The following is a 17,794-nucleotide window of genomic DNA, read 5'->3' as shown; positions in this document are numbered from 1 at the left end:
AACATTATATCGTTGAACAATTTTAGATAAGTTAAATTAAAATGTTTAAGTGTAGTTAGTTAAAATTAAACTATCACTTTTCAGAGCACTGTTAAAAATATCAGTTATATAAGAATACCGAGTTTGGTTTTTATGAAATTCTGAGATCAAGAAAAGAAATGGCACAAAATATTTTATATAATTTGGAATCCCTTTATGGAATTATCAATTATTATTTATTATCAAATTCCACAAGTCACCAGTTTGGTGGTGGAGAATAAACACACAACTTCATCATGAAAAACCATAAATTTAATTAATCATTATTAAAGCCCTTTAAGTACTTGAAAAATATGCGATGCACATCAATGATAAACTAAATTCAAAATTTGAACTGCAGCAAAATCGAATAAAAAATGGCAACATTTTACAGTGTTCCATCAGCCAGTTATTTTAAATAATAATAATAATATATTTTTAGCTGTTGTTGCCAACACCACAAGTAGAATACATTTGAGCTGAATAATTTGAGCTCCTGTTGCCAACGCCATAAATAGTTGATTTACCAAACATGGAATAAGCTTGAGTCTATCAAAGCTCATTTTATAGTAATAAAGAATTAAGAGAAAAAGAGAAAAAAAAAAAACAGTATTTTTTTAACGTATTAAGATTAATTATGAATGCAAGATTGCCACCATCATTTTATAATTTTTTTTAAAAAAGGACTCTTTGATCTTGAGCTGTTAAGATCTATAACTTCATGATGATGTGAATTCATATTCACATGGCACATATAAAGTTTATATTGTTAATTTAAATTTTAATTCCATTGTGAATTTTTCAATAAGAAAAGAGTCTTAAAGTCATAATGTAAAATAAGGAGTTAAATAATATAAATAACATTTATCACTTGGCTTCATATGAATGTATTCCATTATTGTTTGTTTGGCTGTTTATTGTATAAAAGGGAAAGATGATATTCCACTCAAATGCTAAAATATGTTGTGCAGTCAGATGGTATACGTAATCATGTTTTCATGTAACAATGAAGTCATGTGATTTTACTCGGTTAGTGTCTTTCTCGGTTATTGTCCAAAATCATTTGTATTTTACTTTCTCGTATAGGTAGTTTAGAGAAAGTATAGTAATTGTTAGAAAATTCGAACCCGAGATTTTGACGAGAAATCACCACGTTTTAGATTTTCCTGAATTCGAAAAACACATTTTTTAAAAATTTCTGGCTATCTGTCTGTGACAAAGATAAATCTAAAACGTTTCAGCTAAACGGTTGAAATTTTTTATACGGTCTTTATACCGAATTTGCAGATTTCTATCGAATTTTCAGGAAAATCTGTTAGCAGGAAATCAGTCTGTCCATCCGTTCGAATATAAGTTAACACGATAATTCAAAAGGAAGAGAGCTAGATAGATAAAATTCGGTGCCCATATTTTATATCTAAATTGTAGACACATGTTAATTTTTGCGCAATATCCAACTGCGGGTTGATTATTTTTCAGTGTGCAATTTTAGAAACATGTAAACGCGAAAATTTAAAAATGCAATAACTTAAATTTATCAAATTTTGTATGTGATTTTATGACTACAAGTGCTGCTTTTATGTAAAATTATTGTTTCAATCGGTTGAGAAAAACATGTCTAAATCTCAAATTAAATTTTTGGATATTATTAACGCATGTCAGAGATAAATCGCCAAATAACTCGCCAAGGATGATACTATATATTTAGTAAAAATACTAAATTCATACCAAAAAATAATATATCGTGACTATTGTGCGTCAATGCCATGTAAGTCTTCTCTGGCATGACAAATTTATTAGAGAATATGCTAGCAAGTTTCGGGGAGACCTCTCATACTGGTTTTCCATTGAAGCAAAAAAAAAATATTAGAAACAGAAATCAAATATTAAATCATCAAAGAGAGGATTAACCTGATACAAATCAAGGCAAAACAAAAGAAAATTTATTGAAACGGCATAGTCTAAACTTATTCCTGTATTGATTTTGTAACGTTTGTTCAAATGACCGATGTTTAATTATCACCAATTTTGTTTTATAATTTTTGATATGTTTCTATTATATATATTTTTGTGAAATTTTCATTTTTTTTCAGACTAGATAAGTTGAATTACCTTGCAAAATATTCTATGGAATTAAACCAGAAAATTATTTAAATGAACGAAATTTCAAAGCAATTAATTTACCGATGAAGATTTATTACCTATATGTGATGTCCTTGTCACTTGAAATATGAAAAAAAAAAAAATCAATTTGATTATGTCATGGTGAAATTCTACGTCAGAATGCTCAAATATATGCAACACTCTTTGAATTTCAATTTGCCAATTTCAGATCTCATGTAATATGATATTAATACTATTTTTAATGTAATTAATATTACTATTGTTCCATTAATACTTTTTTTCAAATTCTTTTATGCGTACAACATAAAATTCTTAAATTCGAAATTACTCTTTCTTAAAATATAACAAATTTATAGTCATTCTTCTCATGAGACTCATTGTTTCTTTTCGTTTTCAAATTTATTTATTTATTTTTTATTTTTTTTGTGAATAAGAGTTTTCCTTATTCGGCTGGTAATATTTCTAATTCTTGAAATATAAATTTTTATTCTGTAACGATTTTTATATTTCTCTCAAATTAGGTATATTGAAAGCTATTTGTCCTTAGGGGAGGGGTTAATCTATAACTATTCAAGAATCTTTATACATCTATTTCTTAAAATACGTATTGATTATTTTCATCTATAAGATAATTTACTTTAGCAAAAGCTGTTCATAAAAGGCTTTGTGTGAAAATTTTTCTAAATAAGAAAATGTAATATAATACTAATTATAATTTATATTTTATAGATACATATACATATTTTATATACGTTTTTTTAATTTATTTATTTAATTAAATTTATTAAATAAATTTTTTTAATAAATTTTAAATATTAAATAAATTTTTTCCGCTATTTAAATAAAGTTTTGTGTAAAATTTATATTGAAGTGTTCTAAAAATAATATATCTTCAGCATTAAGAACGTTACTGTAAAAATAAAGTTAAAGTGAATGAAAAAGAATTTAAAAAATTTGTAACTTTCTGCGATCTTTAGCGATTTAGAGTTAGAACGTTCCCTTTATATATTCGTAATATACAAGTTTTTTTTTTTTAAATATCAAAATTTCCAAATCATTCTTAGTTTAATTTATAAATGAAGATATCGGCAAAACTTTCTTTTGTTTATAAATACAAATGCTCAAAATTTTATTTAATCCAAATTTATATTTAAACAATATGATTTAATATGACTCGTTTCATTATGGAAAAATGAAATCTTGTGAAATCAGAATTTTCATTTATTCCTGATATCTGGTGAAAATTTGTAACCTTGTATATTATCGATGAAGTTGTACTATTTTAGAATATTCATAATTTAATCATCAATTAATCGATTAATTTTTTTTTTAATTCTGCATGAGTGGCATTCGCTGATGGCGAATATAAAAAAAAGAAATAGTTGAGTTCAGGATTCCGTAATGTTCATAATAAGGAATTATAAAGTTGAATTATGAAGTCGTGAAAATTGACATGTAGCGAAAAAAAAAAAATGAAATAAAAGATATCTGTTTTTTCGTATTCAATGAAATGTGTACTTTTAAAAACTGTAAAAAATTATTTGTAATATATTCTAAATTAACCATTTTAGGTAAACTGTGAATAATGAAAAAAAAAAAAAAGAATTTAAATCTAAAAGAAAGATTTAAAGAGATTATAATATCATAGAATTTTTTTCAGATCAATCATTGTATATTATGATAAAATCCTTCAATTACATAAGAAGCAATAAGATTTTTAAAATAGTGTCTAATCTGTGACATTATCGGTCACATAATTATTCTATGTAAGTATATTTAATAAGTTAAGATACCTGGATTATTCAACATTTTAAAAATATCTGAATTAAAAGAATATATAATCTGATTTGTTATTTCTTTAGTTTTAATAAAAAATTTTAAAAAGTTTCTACATAATGTCAAGAATATAAAAACAATTTCAAAACAAAAGTTGGAGTTTAAACAACAATGCAATATTGAAGAAAATCGATAACGTTTTTATTCAAAATAGTTAACAAATCATAATGAACAATAACAAAACAAATAACATAAATATGAAAATAAATAGCCAGTTTTTTTGAAGTTAGCATATTAATTAAAGACAACCGTTGTTTCATTATACCAAAAACATATCAAACAAGAAACATTTTTCAACAAATTCTCTCAAGAAATCACAATATTAATGGAGCTTGATCTAATACCACACATATTAGCTGCAAGTTCTCTGCTTTTTGAATTTTAATCAAAATTAAAATAATATAAAATGGAATTAATCAAAACAACATGAAATTCATAATACTAATGAATAACTTTTGCAAATTATAGCAAAATTTCAGAAGTAACATCACTTGTTCAGAAAATGTTACTTAATCACAGAAAAGTGAAACAAATGATGAAAATAAATAAATACATAACAATATACTCATTTAATTATAAAACGGAATCCAAAATTAAATAAAAATGCGCGTATGAAATAAATAAGTGCATGAAATTCGATTAACCAATAAAAAATATCACCATTTTATCATAAAATAATATTCAAAATTAAATAGGGAAAAAAATATATGCAATAAATAAGTCATGAAATCCAACTCTCCAATCAAAAATGCCTTCAAATAATAATTAAATAATATCCAAAAAAAAAAAATAGATCAAAAATACATACATCAAATTCTACTCAACCCTAAAAATATCCTCTAGTGATCATGAAATAATATTAAAAATTAAATTTCAATAATATGATCATCAAATAAATAAATATATGAAATTCCATTTGTCATTTAAAGAGTGCGCTGTCATAATCTTTTAAATAATGTCCGGAGTTTAATAAAAATTCTAACATAAATAAATTCAAAATCAAATTCAACTCACCAGTTAACATTATGTTCAAATGATTATTGGTATAAAAGTAAATTAAACAACAAGTGCTTTTAAATACTGAAATTACTCAGGGGGAGTGATCCCAACAACAAAAGCTCTTTTACTTTGAATTATGGGTGGTTCGGTGGGGACACACGCCACGGCAATTTCTTCCCAACCTTCCTTGTAGACATGCAAGGCATCGTCGCAACCAACTCTCCAAAGAACGCGAATTTTCGACTTCAACTCAGCACAGGAATTTAAACAAGAACACTTAGCTTCATATAGATACTCCGGAATTCTGGACGGATTTCTTTCCGATACCACCCACTGGAAAGGACAAAGAGCTCTTTGGATAACATCCTTGTCAGGCCTCATGCGTCTTCTGAACCCACAAACAGGTTGGCTTGAATCTTTGCCTATTGAATATCTTTCCAACATCTGTGCTTTTAAATCCTCAGAAAATGTAGCACTAAGATGTGGCTCGAGTCTATATTGAGGACTTGACGAACAAGTCTGCCCATCGTTAAAGGAGTGGTTGGTCACTGAACATGTATCTGGTAACAGTTGATCTCGTGACAATGCTTTGTGTAAAAACTGGAAAAGAGATTCTCTTGAGTGGTAATCTGGTTCTTTCGGTTCGATAGGTTCATCAGCTGATTCTTTTGACGATAATGCTTCCTTTAAAAAATCAGACAGGGAAATAGTTGAATCGGAATCAGATTCTCGGATATACAAGATTTCTTTTACAGGGTGATGATTTCCTTTTGCATTTGATGAAATCTTAACTTCATGGACATCAATACCATCATTTTGATGCAATAGATTGGATTGCGGTACATTTTCAGCTGATGTCAATTGTGGTTCTCCACTGCCTCTTGGTGTTAAAGTCTCTTGGACATCTTCGTAAAGTAAATCATCTGATTCCTCGTTTGATTTATCCCAATCGTCAGTATCAAAATGCGGCAAGTTTTCACCTTCTTGGTAATGCTGAGGATTTTCTTGGTGTTCTGTCAAAGGTTTCGCCATTTGAGGAATTTCAATCTCATGATTTGAAATCTTTTCATTTAACCAGTTTTGAAAATCGACAACTTCTTGATTAAGGAAATAATCTGATTGTAAATATCCAGGGCTTTCGCAAAAAACTGCACAAAATAATTTAAATATGAAGAAACATTTGATGACAGCGAGAGATGATGTTCTAAAGGCGCAAGACATGTTGGATTAATAATCGAAGTCAGCACAAAGGATAAATGAAGAAATATATTTAATCCAATAATATATATATAATGAGAAGGAATATAACGGAAAACTGATAAGAAGAATTATGAACAAACTTATCTATGTAATATGCAAATTCTGTTGCTAATCAGGGCGCAATGATTTTTCCCTTCATTGTTTGTATTATAACTGTCAGTTAGGAAATATAAACAATTGAAATGTTGATTCCAAATAGGAGTAGTTCCCGAGTTGAATCCAACTCAAATATTGAGATAATGACTTTATAATGCAAGGAACTATAAGGTTTTTTTTTAGTTGCGCTGCTCTATTTTCTCTATTTTCTGGGATAATTTTTAATCATACAACTTAGAATTGCAGGAAAACCTTTTGGTTAAATGCAATAGGAAGCCTTTATCACTTAGTCTGAGATGAATTACATTTATAAAGTGATAATAAAAACAGTTTTTATAACTGCAAACTTTCAAGGAAGCATTTTGGAAGATGTAGAAGTTATTTACCCTTCATAAAAGATAAGAAAAACTTTCTACTGTTAAAACTTTACATCTATGAATGTTATTCCAATTTTCGAATTAAAGGGATTTCCAATGGAAACACCCTTTTTTCTTCAAGGATGGAAATAATTACTCTTTAAAGTGCACCTACTTCTTTCCTCGCGCTCTGAGAGTCTCTTAGCTGCTGTGCTTTCACTTTCGATTCTTTTACAACATCGTTTTTAAGATTCAAAAGATGTTTATAACTGAATCAAACGTCGACAACCCTTTTACTATCATCGCGAGTACAAGCATTTCTGCCTCACCTTTTCTTATTATTTTTACCGGCCATAACGTATTTTTGAATGATTCAGTTCAGATGTCAAAGCAAAATTTTGACGATTTTTGCAAAAATTAGCGATTTTTTTTGTAAGTTTAATTATTTAATTATCATTTTTTCGGTGATGGGGGGAGTCTTTGCTTTTTCACTATCCATTAGAACAATTCATTTAAATAAACTAAGCTTTGGTTCATTTTAAAAATTCATTTAAATATTCATTCATTAATAATAAATATTCATTTAAACAAAATAAACTTTTTCTCGATTTCCTCTTTTACTTTCACGAATGCGGCACGTTTCATTTTTAACTTCGGGGCATATTGGAGAAGATCAGGTAACCTATTCCTTTTGATGTGGTGGATCCAAAATTTGATAGAGATAAAGCAATGTGTTACATTTAATTCATCTAGTTATGCATGCTTTTTTAGTATAGTGTTCACATACACACAGATCAACAGATAGATATTCTGTCAAAGGAATTCCTTCAAGATTCGAGAGAAATTTGTAATTATGATGTAAGAAGTATAAACTATATTTCATTCATCTAGCTTAGTACATTTCTGAATAATAGTGCCCACACACAGACATAATTAAAAATTAATTTGATTAATCCTCATTAAAACAGGAATATTAATAAAAATCTCAAAGCCATATAACTTGACGATTAACTAATTCTTCTTTTTGCTTTTATTTAGTGCTTTACGATCCCTTTTCAAGCGAGTATAAGGTTTTACGCCCCCATGTTCGTCTGAAATATTTTATCGAAACCCATGATAGACGCATAAATTTAAAAATGTAACAATGAAAATACATTGAATAATAATAAATATAAAGCATTAGCTCAATTTAAAGTTTTTGTTGGCTCAAGTTTTGAAAATGCAAAATACAAAACTGATGAAAGAAAAAAGATTTATGAAAATTTTTGCTGCTCCTAATGGGGTAACGATTTAGGAGATCTGAAATTTTTGTAAAGCAAAGTTGTTTGCTAAAGTTCGAAGTAGTCTTTTAAGATTGATAAAATATTTCTTAAATGTGTGGGAATTTATTTCGGGCATAATAAAAAAAAATACGAATTAAACTGTATTTTTATAAAATTAAAAAAGTATTCAGAAATTAATTTTTCACACGTATTTTTTATCTCTGTCAATAATAATAAAAAAGAATTTATCTTTTATAATCTGTCTAGCAAACTATTTGATTTTGAACAAGCTATATATTTTGGATGAAAAAAATGCATGGCTTGGGGAATTTTTTTAGAAATTTAAATTAACAAAAAATTAAACAAGATTTTTTCATTCTTTCGTTCCAAATTATAGCATAAATTTTTTTTCCGAAAATATTATTGCAGAAAAGATATTTTAAAGCTAGTGTTGCAGTAAAAAAAAAAATGTTTTACTTACGTTAATTTTAAATTAATAATTATAATAATAATTTAATAGTAAAAGTTTTTTTCTAATTTTGACAATTCTTACAAATAATTTTAGGCATAATTTGCAAAAATACTTTTCATTATTGCAATGAAATGCAAATTTTTTCAAATATTTCTTCAAATATTTAACTTCAATAATTTTATATACCAAATATAAAATTGTTCCTGTAAGTATTTAATCGCATTCTAAGGGTATATTGTTGTTTTGTATTTGTTGCTGCATTATCGTGAATTTTTCCCCATTTTATTTTATTCCGTTTTAAGAGAAATTTAAACACAAAGTTTATTAAGATCGTAAGCCTACCAGGAAGTAAATTCTATGCGCGGAATGAAGGCATTTGATATTCTTCAATTCTTATTCCTTCGTGTACGATAAAGTACAAAGTAAAAATGTGGAAAACGTCAAAAAGTTTGAACTCGGGATTTTCACGTATCTTCACATTTTAAACTTCCCGAAGATCACGTTTTTGTAATTGTGTTTATCTGTGAAATGACAATTCAAAACTCTTTGAGCTGGATAGATGAAATTTAGTATATGGACTTAACACCGAATTTTAGATTTCTAAAAAAACTTTACGTGAAATTTACACAGAGATAACCTGTCTGTCTGGCTTTTAGAGTGCTAATGAACACTATAATTACAAAACGTAGTTATTATTAATTACAAAACGTAGTTAAACGTAGTCTATCTCTTGTAGTTACTTACTACAAGAGATAGACAGATAAAATTTATTATATAGAATTAGAATCTACAATGTAAATATCTATGAAATGTTGAACCAAATCTGTTAAAATGTTGATTGTCTGTCATTGTGTACTTTTGCACGTCAAAAAAATTTAAATGAATTAAATTTGGTCATCGTTTAGCATCTAAAGTGTAGATATTCTTCAAATTTTGAACCAAATCTTTCAAAGGGGCGACTGCCAGTCGATCTATACTTTCTCATGCACATAAACACGATAACTCAAAAACGCAGTGAGTTAAGTAATTGAAATTCGTTATATTATCATGTGATTATAACTGAAATTCGGTACCAAACTTTGATTTCAATTGAATGGAAAAAAGGCGTCCAAAATACATATTCGATTTTCTGGTACTTGTGTATTAATAGCATTCCAGCGATTAAATGCCGAAAAATCGCCAAAGATTATGCACTAGATTTAGTTCACGTCAAAGATTGATATTTCATATCTATTGTTCGCCAGTCTTTGCAATAATTACACAATCATTGGATTTCTTTACTATTAAAAAACTCACATTTCTCATATATAGGACTTTGAAAATAAAAATCTGCGCAATTATGGAATTCACAACTTTGCCACAATTTAATGTAGGTTTGAGGAAGATGACATCTTTTTCAGAGAATATGCAAGAAAATCGGGTCAGCATTTCAGCTCGTTTTATGGACTAATATGTAGTTGGTTTCTCGCGATTTCTTATTATACATAAATTGCGCACACCAATACAATGTTGGAATTAATTCCTTTGAGGAATAAGAAAATGAAATGAACCATTTCACTTTTTTATCTTTTAAATATCTCATGATATCTGAAAGAAAAAAAACACAATTATTTTATGCTACTTTTATAAAAAAATTGCCCTTTAGCTGAAATATTGAGTATATCTGCAACCAAGCATAAAACAATTAAGAGGAGCAAATGCAGTTATGCAGATTATAATTTTATTGTTTCATAACTGACTTGGATTTCTCAACCATTACTCACTCAATAAAATCATCTTAAGCGTTGTTATTCCCTAAAAACAAAAAATGAGAAGGTGTTAATTGCATCTGCTTATTAATTGTTTCTTTCTGTTTAATTTTTTTAATGTATAGATTTTTTCAAACAATGTCTCAACGAAGTGTGTTTATTTTTTAGACCACTTCTTGATTTCTATATTTCCTTTTCTCATATTATATTAAATTTTTCACCTCATGTCCAGTAATTTATTCTGTTGCTTGGGTACACATGTTCTATTTTTGGTTGAAGAAATGAAATTAACTGCTGACAAATTAATGCAATTAATTAAATTATTATTGTTTATTTGGTTTTTTCCGTTTTATAAAATCCAATGATTTTTGATAATCTAGTTGAGAGATATATCTAGTTGATTATTTTTGTAACATAAATTATTTTCAAAACATTTTTTTGCACTTAAGAAATATTTTATTAAATTAATTAGAAACCTAAGTATCAACGTATAAATTAATGAATCATTTAATTAAAGAATTCCTCATTAAATTAGTAATACAGTATATAATTCCACTTCGAACTCAGGAAAATCTGAAATGTGGAGATTAGTCAAAATCTTGAATTCGAATTTTTTGAAGATTAAAATACATTCTCCATATTTCGTAAAAAAAGTCACAAACAATTATCCAATTATTATTAGGATGAAAAAATACTGAAATATAAATCAAATATAGAACTATATTAGGTAAAGGCTCATGCTTTTTATCTTGATACTTACATTTGTTAATCTTTGCTATCTTTTCTCAAAAAGATACCGAAACAAATTTTAAATAAAGTTTTAACTACTCATGGTTATTTTCCATCATAACAAAATCGTTACTTTTCAAAATTGGCAGAAGTAAATATGTTATATGTAATAATTGGTAATCAATCATTACATATAAGAAGTTCTATAATTTTTTTTCAAATAGTTATGATACTCTGAGAAATATGGAACTAGTACAGCGTAGAGATCAAGAACATTATTAAAAATACATTTGGAAACTTTATTGCAAAATAACTTTTTGTTGAATATTAACTTGAGATTTGAACCGTGTTATAAATATGTCACATATTAATTTTAAATAGATTATTTCTCCTTATCATTAATAAGAAATTTTTGTTATACTTTAAATATATTATTATCTCATTATTTATTTTTTATTGTATATTTACTCATATTATATTTTATTATTTTATTTATTATGTTATATATATATATATATATATATATATATATATATATATATATATACTTATAATATTATTAATTGTTAATCTTATGCATTATTGTTATTTTATATCTTACTAGCCGCCTTTGGCGACCAGCTAGTTCGCCAATCTTCATATTCGTTTAAATTTTAATAATTAAATATTTTACGCAATTCCTACTTTAATAGATTCTTCATCAAAATATTTTAAAACTTCAAATTTTCATAGTCATATAATTCACACATAATATTATAAAGGCCTCCAGTCATAACGTAATATGTATCTCTCTAATTTTCTGTTAGTTCCCATAGAATGTATGCTTTAAATTAAAGTGGAAAGAATTAATCTGCAATAATTACAATAATATTTTTTACTGAAACAAAGCAATTTTTTATAATATGATTACTGATAACAGAGTCACTGAGTGTTTAAACTTTATGGACACTAAAGAATATCTTTCTTAATTTATGTAATATCTCAAGAATTTGTCAACAAAATTTTCTCAGATTCATCATGAACAGATCGATTCATTAACAATGTTTCATTTTAAATGCATCAAACACTAAAAAAATAAAATGAATCGTTTAAAATAATCGGTCGAAAACAGGTTTTAAAAAAACGATGTACTTAAAACTATAAACATATACAAAAAATATATAACTAACATAAATACAATTTAATTACAAAAGCATGCAACTAATCTAAAAATAATTTAAATCAAGAATCATCCGTTGATAATATTGTCAACAATCAGAACACAATGCACATGCGTGAATTTTCAACCCCAGTTACGGTAACGCAAATGCGTGAATTTTTCTACGCCAGTTGGGGTAACGCTATACTGATTAGACATTTTTAATTTCCTTTATTCTGCGTTATTTTAATTCAAAAGTATTTCAGAATGAATCTGAAAGATCGATTAATTAACAATGTTTAATTTTAAATGCATAAAACATTAAGAAAATAAACAGAATCGTTTGAAATAATCGGCCGAAAAATGTTAACCCTAGCCTCATTACTGTTGGGGAAAAAAAAAACTGAAGCCTTACTCATTTGGCGGTGGGGAAAATGGAAGATTTTTTGGCGGGAAAGTTAGTTTTTAATTAATAATTAAAAATTCAAAAAAGGAACCCCAGGTGCACATTCCCGACCTCTAAGGTATACATGTACCAAATTTGGTAGCCTGTCGGTCAAATGGCCTGGCCTGTAGAGCTCCAACACACATACACACACACATTGAGCTTTATATAGTATAGATTACATTGTTTTGTATTTTATATTACTTTTTTATTTTTTAAATTTTATTATTCTTGTGAGTTTTATATATTTTGAATTTCCTAATTTTTTGTTTTAATCGTTTATTACATATTTTTTAAATCCTCATTTATCGCATTTAAATTCTATTTTAATTTTACTGATACTGCTAAAATTAAAAAAAAAAAAAAAAAAAAACCGTCAAACCTGAAACTTTCTGTTGTATCTTCCTGGTTTATTTTGTTTTTGCGGACTTGCGCCTGATTGTTACTAAATTAGTATAGAGGCTGTAAATGGATCAATTTACTTCATCTTATATTCCATGCTAAATTATTGTAGAATAACAGTGTCATCTTCTTTTTATGCCAATTTAATTTTCGAATAACCAATTAAATTTTTGAATCCACTGCATACTTTATAGATTCCACTATATGTTTGGCGTAGTTTAGTCGAAAATGGTTCTAACGTCAAAAAACCCGAATAACTTAACCTAACTTAGCATATCCTATAGAAGAAAAAGAATATAGATACTAGACGATGTTCAGTTAAATTTTAGCTGACAAATGCAATTACATTCTTCTTATGGCTGTAATGTTACAAAAATTTACTTAATTATGCTATAACAAAAATGCCTAATTAAACTATAAAAATGAAACAAAACGAACTATATAAAAATTTATCTAATTGAAAAATACTTTTTAATTTAGTGAAATAATAACCAGTTTAATCATGCAAATAATTTATTATTGTTGCATATTCTCAATCTGCGCTTATTAAAACTTAAAACTATCAAGATTTCACAATCTACTAATAAGTAAGCATATAAAAAGGTTTTACAGCGCTGTCACAATATTAGCGTTCATTGAATAAAGTTGACAGATTTTCACAATGTAAACAATTCGAATAGATATAATGCTGAAGTCGAAACTTATTCAACATTAATATGTGCTTTCTTCACAACTCTTAAATGAATAAAGTAAGCCAATTTTTTTTTTTTTTTTTTTTTTCCTTCGTAAGAGAAGTGATGTTTTTATCTGCCAATTTTCCTCCAAAGACGCCAATCCAACGAATAAAAATAATTAACGTGTCATGAATCTAATTTCCTCATTATTTACTTAAGTTTGCCAAGGGAAGGAGAAAAGATTTAAAATTAATATCCTCTTTTAAACTACTTTTTGATAACCTTTTAAATAATTTTCGAAATATCTCAGAGTTGTCTGAATTGATTGTCAGTTCTAGTTGAGATATACAAATAAAATTTTTTTTCTTAAAATTTAATGAACTGCACATCATGATCTCTAACAAATAGATTTATATTACGAAATCGTTTTTTCACGAAGTTAAATATACTGTTCTAACCTTTATTAAAATAACCATTGTTAATTGAATGAAACTTTTGTCTTAAAAAGTTATCTGATGCCTATTCCTGATAAGAATAAATTAAAGTTCTGATTTGAAAGAAATGTAAAAAGGGAATATTAATGCCTTTTTTAGTGACTAATTAAATCCAATACATATCAGGAAATGTCAGAAGGAATTTAAGAAAATTACTTATAACTGAGTATAGTTAGTTTTGAGCGGACGAATTAATTTCACTTTTTGAAACTCGTTAAATTTATTTTGTGACAGATCATGCAATTTTTAATGAAGGTCAGACGACGAATCCTGACCATACCCTTTCTTCCAGATTCCTATTCTTCACCAGCAGATTGGTGCTTTACATAAACAAATCTACAAGTGCATCAGAGTATGTATTAATAAATATATTTTCAAGTAGCCTAAAACTTGTAGATGTGTAATTACTTTTTTATAATGTTCTTAATCGATTTAAATTTAATCTTTCTGTAAGCAATATTTAAATAAACAGTAAGATGGAGGAGTACTTAGGGTATAATTAAGATATGATTTTACAAAATAAAACGATTACTTAAATTAATAATAAATGACGGTAGGATTGTCATAACAAAGCATTTAATTCTACTTGACCTTCAAGAAAAGATAATTTCAGGGTCTCGGGTATATAAAAGAATAAATTTTAAAGAAATTTTAAACAAAATCGTTAGCAAAAACTCAAAATTCATTTGATACAATCTAAATATTTTAACATAAAGTTTACAAAGATAGTTAACTTATAAGTTATATTTATATATTATTTTGACTCAACCTTTCTTTTGACTCAATTTTTCTTTTTTTGTGAAATAAATTAGGATAATATAATTCATGCTCGAGATTATAGGATATAATCTAAATATTTAATATTAAGTTTACAAAGATAGTTGACTTATAAATTATATTTATATATTAACTTAACCCTTTTTTGCATGAATTTTTTTTTGTGTGAAATAAATCAGGGTGATATAATTAATTCTCTAGATTAAAGGAAGAATGTTTAAAAAAATAATAGTATAAATATATAATATAAAATAAATAAAAAAAAAAAAAACAGTATAATGGAAATATTTATCATCTTGAAAATTTACAGTACAAAATCTTCAATGTCCCTCTATTTTAAATTTCTCAACTCATTATCGCTTTTATAAGCAAAAAAATCTCAGATTAGTTATATAAAAATTATTCAAGGAATCCCACGTTTCTTCCAGCCACAAGAAATAGCGGAATGACAACTTCAAATCCGCTATAATGATTGTGACATTTGATTTCTTTTTTACAGCTACGCTTCTTACTACGCAATAATCGTGAAAAAAATTGCCAACAACAACCAGCTTACAGTACACCTATTTTGAGTAAAATTTTTTGTTCGCTAAAGCAGGGCCGCCGCGTGGGGGTGGCAAAATTGTTCACCGCACAAGGGCGCCTGGGCCAGGGGGGCGCCAAAATTTATAGTACTTATAGTTTTTTAATTTAATGTTACTTAAAATAAAGTTGTTAATTATACGCTTGCAATTTTGCATGTTTTATATTTTCTAAGTAATAAAATTAGATTTTATTTTATACTTTAATATTATTTTACTTTTGTTTTCCTTTCTGCGGGTTGTTTTCTTTTGTGTAAAACAAAATTTGATTCCCGATACGAACAATAAAAACACGTTCCGTGTGGAGTTCGCGCTACCACACGGAACGTGTTAAAAATCTAAGAATTTGTGACATGAAACAATAGGAATTGGGAATGTTTTGTATTGGCATATATTTATTCTTTATGTGCTGTGAAGCTGTTGCGGCTCAACGTCTTTGTTTAGTTTGCTTTTTTTTATGATGGTGACGGCACCACCGTGCGTGTGTGCCCTTGAATTAACAGAGAATACCTTTATTTTTAATCATATGCGTAGTCGCTACTGATAAAGTGCGTACATTCTGTGAATTGCTTCGGATGCAAAGTACTGTGATAATTGTTTTCAAATCGTTTTTTGTTATTAATTGCTCAAAAAAATATCACTATTATTTAGAGGTAAATGAACAATCTAAATATATTATTAGTATTATTTTCATAGCAGTAAAAATTCATAAAAAGAAACAATTCATTAAGAAAAACTTTTATCTTTGAAATTAACAAAATAATTCAAAAAGCAACTTTTTATTTATCTCTATAAAACCCAGATAAATCTTACCCTTAATTGGGCAGAATTTGATTTATCTATTTCTGATATACAATTACAATTTCCAAATAATCGAAAAAAAATTCTAAAAAAATTACTAATAATTATAGCTTTTTTTCATTAAAAGTTTATAATGTACCTGAGATGTTTTCAATATTTCAATTCTTATAACAAATGCTTTTTAGTAATTTGTATTAATATTGGTTTAATTTACTTAAATATTTTGAATCAGCAGAAAGAAGAAAAAATTTCACATTAAACTCTCAAAAATAAATTTTCCGAAAAAAAAAAAAATGTTTCTAAAATTTTAGTTAAATTAGTTTCGTTATCTGAATCTTTATTTAATAGCAAATGACATAAATGGGCTTTCGACATTTAAATAGTATATTGAGAGAAAATCATATGATGCAGCACATATAATTTGCAACAGTGCAACAGAACCCCATAAAGGGGCGCCAAATTTCCATTTGAACAAGGGCGCCTAATACCCATGCGGCGGGCCTGCGCTAAAGGTTATGATGGAAATTTCCATCATCATGCAAAGAAGGGTCAAGAATCAACTTTATATAAAATAGTTACTTAGCTAATCAGCCAAGTTAAAAAAAACGGCCTCACTAATTAATGTAAATTTGAAATTATATATATAAAAAAAACACTTTAAGAAAAATGTTTTTTATGTTTATTTATTTTTGTTCTTGAGTTGAATTTGAAAAAAATCGACTATATTGCCCTTTTAAATCAGTCGAACCCATAAAAATCAAACCGTGCTGAAAATTTAAATTTAAAAAAATGCAAAGCTTTTATGTAGTTATTCAATCTGTCGATTCGCCAATCAAACACTGCTGAAAGCTTATTTATAGACTATTAGAATAATACATATTTCTATTTTAAAATATTTCTTTTCGTGCACTTGTATAACAAAAAGTGAACTGAAGGTTTCCTATTTTGATCATTATTATGTACATGTAAGGCTGATAAGATCGTATCATTTAAAAAAGAAAATATCTTAACTATAAAATAAGCATATTTTTCTTATCATTTTGTGTAGTCTGATGGTGCACAAGTTATAAGCAGCAATAAAATGAGAAAATAATAGTAGATTTATTTTGAAAATCGTGCGGCAGCTATAAATATGTAAACTAATGCGCGACTCATCTGTGAATCACACTATTTTCTACTTATTTCAAATTTTCTAGCGAGTTAGATGAACTCTTCTCAACTACAGTTAAAAGATTACAAAAAAGGACAACTGATTAACTTCTGTGGCAGCGAAAGTATCAACATTGATTTTCATATTTTTACTATGTTCTTGTTTGTAATTATGTTGTTCGAATGAATAAGAAAAGGAAATCAAAACTATTCCATAATGCCACTAGCACAGACTCCATCTTGATGCGTTTCCCCCCCCCCCTTCTTCTATATTGCCTCTATTCAGTGCAATCAGCGACTTACCCATCTTAAAAGATTCCAGAGATAAAAATCCGACTCAAAAAGCGGAAGTTCAAACGCAGACGATTTTATAATCAGTGAGCATTAAATAGTTTTTAATTGAAATTTTTATGTGCTTTAAGAAATCAGAAGG

Source organism: Argiope bruennichi, chromosome 5, assembly GCF_947563725.1.
Source record: "Argiope bruennichi chromosome 5, qqArgBrue1.1, whole genome shotgun sequence".
Taxonomy (NCBI): Eukaryota; Metazoa; Arthropoda; class Arachnida; order Araneae; family Araneidae; genus Argiope; species Argiope bruennichi.
This window is presented reverse-complemented; position numbering follows the sequence as displayed.